The sequence below is a fragment of the Capsicum annuum genome, chromosome 7, assembly GCF_002878395.1.
Source record: "Capsicum annuum cultivar UCD-10X-F1 chromosome 7, UCD10Xv1.1, whole genome shotgun sequence".
Lineage (NCBI taxonomy): Eukaryota > Viridiplantae > Streptophyta > Magnoliopsida > Solanales > Solanaceae > Capsicum > Capsicum annuum.
Window position 1 is genome coordinate 36,819,348 of NC_061117.1, and position 10,275 is coordinate 36,829,622.

Consider the following 10,275-nt stretch of genomic DNA (forward strand, 5'->3'; position numbering starts at 1 on the left):
TTAATTAATTATTAAAAGTTTAAAGAGCCCTAAAAACGTACATTATAAATATTTATTTTTGTAATTTATGGACTTTCTAATTAAGGAAAGTTTTAAACAAATCTTTAATTTTTATATTAAATATCACGTAATTTATGGACTTTCTAATTATGAAATTTTTTAAATAAATCTTTAATTTTTGTATTAAATATTGCCTTTTTATTCCAAGTTTGAGAGTGTTTATTTTTTATTAGTATTTACTCAAATTTTCTGCCATAATTAAAAAAAAAATTTATGGAAAATATATATTCTTTTAAAAATATTTCTTCCATATTAGATTAATCCTTTGTTGGAGGAAAAAAATTTGGACTAATATATATTGGGGATTCTTTATTGCTGCAAATAATATAATAGCATTCACAAGTAAAGTGTTTTGTTTTGGAGAGATTATTCTCTCTAGGTTTTGTGTTTGTAATATCAGTTTTTCTATATGTAGGTCACTTGATTAAAGCATATTAAATCTTAAGATATTTTTATTATAGTTTTCTTTGTAATCTTATTTTGTGAATGATTGTAATGTAAGCGCTGCATAACGTCATGTTATTTTAACTTCAAGTTCAATAATTTTCTAGGTTTATGAGTATATTTTTTATTATATAGAACTTTATGAATTAGAGTTGTAAGTTTTGTGAATGGATATTCAATTTTGTGATTTTCAGATTTGTTTTCTTATGAACAAAAATATTTATATTTATTTGTGCTTGATTAATGAATTTAATTTTGTTCTAAAAGCATTTTTGAGAAAAATACATTTAAAAGCACTTTAAAAACTTAGTCAAATAGTAATAGTTGCTCTAAAGTGGTTTCTAAATTTATTAGTTAAACACAAACTTCTTCTCGCCAAAAAATAGACATCGTAGTAATTTTATAAAATTAAACTCATTAAAGTAAACTACACGCGCGGAGCGCGTATACTAAGACTAGTACACCTAAAACTAACAGTACAAAAGAAAAAACAGCTATTAAAGTTAACCCTTCTCCCTCCTAATCTCTCTTTAGTCCATTCATGACCTCCATTCACCAAGCTCTTAAAAAACTCAGCTCTTAAATAATTATTGCAACTGCCATTTTTTCAATGTTAAAAATCTAAAAAGGTCTAGTATGAATTTATGACTATGAGGATAAAAGATATAACTAATTTATTTTCTTGATTTCCTAAAATTTAGAAAATATTACAAACCTTATTCACAATGTAGTAATGCAATTGTAATTCATCTTCAAACGAATAAATCACTATTAAGAAGAGAGCAAAAAGATAAAAAATTTAAAAGCAATAATGTGAAAATTGAAGTGCAAAACTTTGAAAAAAAACAGTAATTGTTAATTTTAGAGAATAGGAGAAATTGTATGAACATAAGAGCTCAATGAGAAGATATTTCCATTTCTTAACTGAACAAGAATGATTACAAAACTACTAACTGCTATGCATTGATCCTCTATTTATAGACACAAATCAGCTAACTAATCTTATTAATTAATTAATTTAACTAACTGATTCTAGACTGACAGTTGTATACTGCCAGTTAATGAACAACCGTACACTTAACTAATTGCTTAACACCCACCCTTAATCTAGGGGTATGAAAAACATTTTTCATTCCTAGCTTGGTAAAGATAAGTATGTTAAATACGAGTGAGACCTTTGATAAGCAAGTCTGCTGGCTGCTCCTCTGTATTAGACTATGAGGGTGTTTGAATTGATTTATTTTTGAGTGCTTTTGACTTTTAAGCATTTTTTTTATTTTTGAAAGTGTTTGACAAGAATAAAAAGTGCTGAGAAGCACTTTACTTTAGCTTGAAAGTACAAAAATAAGCCAAAAGTCAAAAGTAGGTTGTTACCTGCTTTTGGCTTTTGGCTTGTAGCTTTTAAGCCACTTAAAATAAGTTCATCCAAACACCCCCTATGTTGGTTGAACCATTTCAAGTCGAATATTTTCTTGAATAAAATGGCAATCTGTATTTATGTGTTTGGTGTGCTCATGAAAAACTGGATTGACTGAAATCTAAATAGAAGACATGCTGTCATAGTATATAGGCAGAGGCAACTCCACAAGAACTCCCAACTCCTTAAAAAGACTAGCCAGCCATACAATCTCAGCTACAGTTGATGCCAGACTCCTATATTCAGCCTTTGTTGAAATCCTTGAGATAGTGTTCTGCTTGTTAAATTTTCAAGAGATCAAAGAATTTCCACAGATCACCAAGCTGTGTCCCATGGAAACCAACCTAGCTTTGAACCTATCTATTTATCCACTAGAATTGTACTTTATTTTATATACCTATTTACATCCTATTGCCCTCTTGTCCTTAGGAAGTTGAGTGATCTCTCATGTGTAATTGTCCTTAAATGCTTGTATTTCATTTTTCATAGTTCCAACCCGTTTTGGATTCTGTATAGCTTCATGATAAGAAGTAGGCTCCTTCTCTTGAGAGAAATTAGTGACAAAGCTCCTATAAAATGGTGAAATATTATTATGATCTACCACATTTACAATAGAATACAAATAACTTCCAGCTACTTTCGTCCTTGGAAATACATAGTTTGTGTGCCATATGGGAGGATTAACAGACCTTCTTGATTTTCTAGTAGCAATAGGTAGAGTAGACACTGATGTTTGTTTATGATCCTGAGAAGAACTATTATCTTCTTTAATTCTGTATGCATACTGCGATACCTGATGGAGTGTGCTCATTAACTAGGCAAGCTGATGAACTATCATTAACATGTTCACAAGAAGGTGGCCTATTCTACGCAATCTCAAACAAAATGTCATCTATTATTACAGGTGCAGATATAACACATGGAGTATGCTTAGATCCTATAGCATGTGGATATGAGATAACAAATTGTTGATCATCCTCTAAATCAAGATCTTTAGATTAAAAGGGAAAACAATTTCATAAAAAATAACATCTTTTCTAACAAGTATAGTCCTTGAATAACATCTAGCAGTTTCCATCACTTCTGATCTACAGCATAACCAAACAAAATAGTTTTCCTTTTCTTAAAGTGAATTTATCTCATCTCAACAAATTCGTAGCAAATGCAAGACAACCAATCACCTTAAGATGTGACAAAGAAGGTTGTTCGTCATAAAACACCTTACAAAGGTATTCTACTGATTATATGTGTTGCAGCTTTCATACATTCTCCCCAAAATCTACTAGGCAAATGACCCTAAAATTTAATGGCTCTAGCAATTTCTAATAGGTGTCTATGTTTTCTTTTCATAATTTTATTTTGTTATATTTCCTCTCCACAACATTATTTTGTTATTGACTGTGTAAAAAATACATATAATTAATTATACCATGCATTACAAATAATCCATGACAGTTAGCATAAAAAATTCTCCTCCATTATCAGACCTGAACACTTTAACATATTTCCCAAACTGATTCTTTATCATTAACAGAAATTGTTTGAGAACAACAATTACATCAAACTCCAAGGCAATCAAAAACTTTTATGTCTATCTAGATTTTTCATCAACTAAGGTAAGAAAATATCCCATGTAATTATGAGTAGCTACCTTGTGAAGGCCTCAAACATCCATATGAACTAAATCAAACACACCATCTGTCTTAGTAGCACTGATGGAAAATAGAACTCTGGTTTGTCTATCTTAAGGACAAGTGCACTGATCTACAGTAAAACTACTATATTTTTTGAAATCTTTTATTGTTCGAAGAACTCCAATAGGGACATGGACTAATCTTATGTACCAAAGTGTTGGATCACCATTTTCCCTAATAGTAGACATTGTTCATATTCATTCTTCTTGTTTTGCTTGACAATTCAGTACATATAAGCCTTCCTCTATATCACCAATTGCCTTGAACTTCCCAGAGAAGAGGTCCTGAAACACAAAACATGTGGTTAAAAAAGAGACAATAGTTTAATTCTTTGTCATCTTGTTTATAGATAAAAGATAAAATTTAAATGTTGTGTTAGAAAATTAAGATTTATCTAAAAACTCCTAGTTAGTAGATATTTTTATAGTAAAAACTCCTAGATATTAGATTTTTTTGGAATAGGTTCTTCTAGAATATCCTAGTGTAGTATCTTGAATAGATATCTTGTAGAATTATCTAGATATTATAGATTAGTAGAAGATAAGGATCACTAGATTTTTCTTGTAGATATATCTAGAAGGATATCTAGAATCATCCATGGACTAGTATAAATAGGAGGCACATTAGACATTTGTATCTATCCAGAAAATATAAAACACTCAAAAAGAAAGTTTCAGCTTTTCCCTTCCCTGTAGTTTCTTTGTAGCAATTTACAGCTGCATCATTTTCAATGTTTCAACTTGTTGTTTTACAATCCCTCTTCCCCTCCTTCTGATATGGTATCAGAGCCAATTTCTTACAGGATCTGAATTTATTTTTTGTTGATTGACTCATTTTTTAAGGTCTTTTCTTGGATTTGTTTTTTGGAAAATATGGCACCAGAAAATCAACCAACGATGGATCCTTCAATTTTTTCTGGCGAGAATTATCATAGTTGGGCCATTAAAATGAAGGCTTATTTGAAGGCTTTCAACTTGTGGAATGTCATTGAGAGAGGAGAACCTGTTGTTCAGCCATTGAGAGACAACCCAACTCTCAATGATATTAAAAAGTATGATGAGTTTGTGACTAATCTCCAAGAGCTCTTGCCTGCATATATTCAAGCCTTACGAAAGTAATGTTTACAAGGATTATGGCTTGTGAGATAGGAAAAAAAGCCTAGGATAAGCTAAATGAGGAGTTTGAAGGCAACAATAGAGTTAAGTCTATTAAGGTCTTAGCTTTGAAGAGAAAGTTTGAGCTCTTGAAGATGAAGGATTCAGATAGTGTAAAAGAATACTCTTCCAAGTTGATGGATATTATGAACCAAATAAGGATACTTAGTGAAAACTTTCCAGATCATAAGATTGTAGAGAAGATCATGGTCAGCCTTCCAAAAAATTTTGGATAAAAAATCTCAGCTATTGAAAAGTCTTGTGACTTGACTACTCTTTCAAAAATTGAGTTGATCTCTAAGTTGCAAATCCAAGAGCAACTAGTAACTATGAGAAGTAAAGGGATAGTCAAAGATGTTTTTCAAGTAAGGCATAAATTCAAGCAACAAAAGAAAGGCAAAAAGGTCTCTTCAGAACACTCTGGAGAGGTAAAATCTGGTGGATACCAAGGTAAATTATCGAGGAGAGGAAAATTCCATCTTGTGGTATTTGTAAGAAGATAAAATACTTGGAGAAGAATTGTTGGCGGAAGTCCAAGAGGTCTTCTATCTAATACAGATACTGCAAGAAGTATAGGCACATTGAGAAGTATTACAGGCAAAAGTAAACTCAAAGAGGTTAGTCTTCCCAATGAGTAAATTTTACAGAAGATCACCAAGTAGAAAAAACAGAGAAGGAGGTATTCATGGCTTCACACACATCACATGTTGATCGATATAATTAGTATGTCGACAGTGCATGCACAAGGCACATGGAGATTGATGAAAATCTATTTGTTAGCTTGGGCAGGTCTGATAGGACCAAAGTGAAGCTTGGAGATGGTGCACTGATGCAAGATCAGGGAAGAAGATCAGTGAAATTTTTTATTGATGGAGGTATAAAAATCATAAACGATGTTCTTTATGCGCCAAGCTTGACTCAAACTTGTTGAGTGTTGCTCAGTTGCTTCACAATAACTATTCACTTACTTTTAAGGATAAAAAATGTGTCATTTATGATCCTAAAGGTTGTGAAGTAGATAAAATTAGCATGATTGGTAATTCCTTTCCAGTTTTATGCTATTCTGCCAAAGTTGCTCTTTCAATGTTGAAATAAGTGATACTTGTCTTTGGCACAAAAAAGTTTGGTCATTACAACCTTAGTTCATTAATGTATATTCAATCCAAGGGTATGGTCCTTGATGTTCCCAAAATTGACATGTGCCGAGATATTTATGAGTCATGTCAATTTGGTAAATTGCATAGACGATCCTTTTCTAAAGGAAGTCTTTGGAGGGCAAAAGAAAAGCTAGAATTGGTTCATACAGATATATGTGGACCAATGAGGATGACTTCTTTGAGTGGGAATAAATATTTTATTCTCTTTATAGATGATCTAGCTTGAATGACATGGGTCTATTTTTTAAGTAGCTAAGTTTAAGTGTTTTCGGTTTTCAAAGAATTCAAGGCCATGGTAGAAATGGAGAGTGGCTGCCGGTTGAAGTATAATAAGTCAGATAATGGAACTAAATATACTTCACATCAGTTTAGCAAGTATTGTAAAGATATAGGCATTCAACAATAATTTACTATGAACTACACTCCAGAACAAAATGGGGTTTCTGAGAGAAAGTACAGAACTGTGATGGAGATGGTGAGATGTATGCTAGTAGAAAAGAAGATACCCAAATATTTTTTGGCTGAGGCAGTCAATACCGCAATTTATTTGCTAAACAGATTACCAATTGGAGAACTCCAAGACATGACACCATTTGAAGCATGGAAAGGTATAAAGCTATTTGCGAGACACTTAAAAGTTTTTGGTTCAGTCTGCTATGCACATGTTCCAGATGCTAAAAGGGGAAAATTAGATAACAAGGAAGAACTCTGTATTTTGATGGGCTATAGCTCAACTGTAAAAGGGTACAAATTGTATAATGTTCATACGAAGAAAGTGCTTATCAGTAGAGATCTTGCGGTGGATGAGTCTAGCTACTATGATTGGAATTGAGATATTATTGTAAAGAACCAAGATGGGAGTACTTCAGTTGTAGCTCAAAATCCGTAGACGAGTGATATTTCTTTCAGTCCTATTATTGGAAAATAGCACAATTCAGATGTTGAATTAACTTCAAATTCTCCTGTGTTAAAGACTAGATCACTAGCTGAAGTTTATGAGAAATACAGTTTTGTTCTTGTTGAACCATCTTTCTTTGAAGAAGCAGCGGGTCATAAATCTTGAATTTCTGCAATGGAGGAGGAGCTTTCCATGATTAATAAAAATGATAATTGGGTAGGCCCAACCAAAAGAACGTCATCGGTGTCAAATTGGCCTATAGAATGAAGTTCAATCTAGATGGCTCCATCTTCAAACATAAAGCCAGGCTCGTAGTTAAAGGCTATTCCCAGCAGCCTGGAGTGGGATTTGGAGATATGTTTTCTCCTGTTGCGGGCATGAGATAGTAAGATTTCTAATTTCTCTTACAGCACAATACAAGTGGAAAATCTACCATTTAGATGTCAAATCTGCATTTCTAAATGAATTTCTTGAGAAAGATATTTTTGTTGAACAACAAGCCGATATTCTAACCAAGGCTCTTCCCACAAACAAGTTTGAGTTTCAAAGGTCATTGCAGGGAGTTTCATTGAAAAATCTTAAGGACGAGTGTTAGGAAATTAAGATTTATCTAGAAACTCCTAGTTAGTAGATATTTTTGTAGTAGAAACTCCTAGATATTAGATATTTTTTAGAATAGGTTCTTCTAGAATATTCTAGTGTAGTATCTTGAATAAATATCTTGTAGAATTATCTAGATATTCTAGAGTAGTAAAAGATAAGGATCACTAAATTTTTCTTGTAGATGTATCTAGAAGGATATGTAGAATCATCCATGGACTAGTATGAATAGGAGGCACATTAGACATTTGTATCCATCCAGAAAATTGAAAACACTCAAAAAGAAAGTTTCAACTTTTTCCTTCCCTGCAGTTTCTTTGTAACAATTTACAGCTACATCATTTTCACTATTTTAACTTGTTGTTTTCCAATCTATCTTCCCCCTTAACAATACAAGAAACTTTGGCTGAATCACCTGTTGGTAACTACACTTTCCCTACATTCCTACTATCTTTTCATTATGTATTATTACTTATCATATGATCTGTAGCTCCAGAATCTACAATCCATTCTAGAAAGTCTATACCAAGATTACCCGCAATTTTGGCATTACTGTGTGGCTCACCATGTTGTTTTTTCTCATCACATTGAGTTTCTACTGAAGCAGGTCTAGTGTGGTTTTGTTTATCAACTGTAACAATTGTTCCTGTGTGAGAATCTTAGTGTTTCACATATGTTCTTCCATTACTATTTTTTTTCCTTTTAACATTTGTTCTTGTGTGCCTTATTGTTAAGTGTTTATTTGTCTCTCTTGTTGGCATTCATTTGTCCTCCTCCTATCACTACATTAGCCTTTCTCTTTCCCTTGAAATTTTCTGGATAACCAATTAACAAAAATAATCTTCCTTCACACGACCGTTACATCCTTCCCTAATATGCCCCTTTATGTGACACTAGACACAATAGAGACAGCTGAAGTTTCTTTTCTGAAATTGATTCTATCTCTTGTTACTTGTAGTATACAATGCTATAAATTCCATCCTTTGATGGATTTTTACAGCAATTTCTTTGTGGCATTCATCTTGGATGACAAGGGAAAATACTTGATTAACATTACGTAAATTATGCATCATCAAAATTTGGCCTCTTGCTTGTGAATAACTATTATTTTATCCCATTAAAAACTATAAGAGGCATTGATACTGCATGTGATCTATATATTCCTTAGCCTTATGACAATCATAAATAGGCGGGAGTGAAATTGAATCATGCTCATCCCGTAGATATTTCAACCTCATGTAATTAGTAAAAATCGTCGATACTCTATGTGTTAATGTAAAAATGCTTTGATACAACTGATAAAGTTTAGAACCATTAATCTTATCAAAATGCTTCTTGAGATCTAGCCATATCTAATGCACACTCGATGAATACAGAATTCCGCTAAGTAAATCCTTACTTACATTGCATGTGAGCCAAGAGGTAACAATCACATCGCAGTGATATAAAATTTAATCCAAATCTCCTTCATAATCATTCCTTAGAACAGAGCCATCCAAAAATCCCAATTTATTTCTTCCAAGCAGCTCTATCTCCATAGCTCAGCTCTATTGCGTGTAATTCTCCCTTCGTGTTAGTTGAATTCTAACAGATAATGATCCTGGTACATATGATGAGCTCAGATAGAGAAGATGATTATGATTTATCGTTAATGAGCCACTATTCTAAGATTCTTTACATGCTCTGTTATTCGATCCATCCAACGATTTGTCCTTGATCACTATACGAACACAAATCCAGCAAAATCTCTCAATTTATCTTTGAAAATCTTTGAGAAAAAATCCTAGATCTTCCCTAATTACTCTAATACCATGTTAATTTTAAATAATGGGAGAAGAAATTGTATGGTCATAAGCACTCAATGAGAAGATATTTCTATTTCTTAACTCAACAAGAATTATTACAGAACTACTAATTGTGTAATGAATCAAAGTTGTTATGTCCGCATGTGGCAATTGAATAATCATGAAAAGGAAAAATTGGGAATTAGTTTAAATAAACGGTAGAGATCGTAAGGAATCAACAGTGGAGATTAATACATCAAATAGTCCAGTTCATCACCAACTCGGCTAAGTCAGCAAAATCTATAAATAGCCTAACCGAAATTGGGACAAACAGTTATTGAATTGCCAATACTCTTTTCCCAAATTCTTCTTTCTATAGTCTTCTTTATCTTCTCTTCTTCTTCGTATTTCCTATCTAACCTAGTCTTTCCTGTCTTTTCTTCTTCGTCTTGAGTAGTTATCTTTTAGTTGTATACTTGTAACCGTTGACTCTTCTATAAACAAAATTCCTTTTCATTACTGTGATTCACAACTCATAGTCATGGATATAATTGATGCCTACAAAGTCACTTTTCAGCCTGATGAACTAGTTGAGTTGCACTGTGGATTCCAAATTTCATATGTTAGTATCGATAATTTTCTTTGTCGGTACCATAAAAGATATAACTTCATGGGATAATTACACTTTACTGGAAGTCTGCCTAAAGGTATAATTATTAGCTTCACTGGTGGGTTGCTTATGATCAACATTATTGGTGTCTCCTACTATTGTCCTGGTGTAGTTCGAAGACAAATGACAAAGAAATCTGGTGAGACTTTGAAGTGAAAGAGTTGTTCTTGGTTTATTAGTGACGATAAACATCAGTGTAAGATTGTTGTTATTGGCGTAGCCAAGGTTCTTTGTGGTGCAAGCAAATCCGGCTTAAGGTTAGGCAATGAGACGGAACCAATTCCTTCGTCATTTGCTAGGTTGATGATTTAGCTTAACAAGGTTTCACGTCAGCAGCTCGTTCACCTGTTCTACTATAGTTGGCACTAGCACTTTTGTGGGTGTTCAGTTCTCCCTG

The 10,275-nt window shown here is 32.7% G+C and overlaps 1 long non-coding RNA gene across 1 annotated transcript; it reads right to left on the reverse strand.

Annotated features, from left to right (window-relative positions):
- Positions 1 to 3,378: 3,378 nt before the first annotated feature.
- Positions 3,379 to 9,625, reverse strand: LOC124885564. Its single transcript, XR_007042698.1, has 2 exons — positions 8,828 to 9,625; positions 3,379 to 3,899 (listed from the first exon to the last, which is right to left on the reverse strand). It is a non-coding gene; the product is annotated as an uncharacterized LOC124885564 (long non-coding RNA).
- Between the last annotated feature and the right edge of the window lie 650 nt (positions 9,626 to 10,275).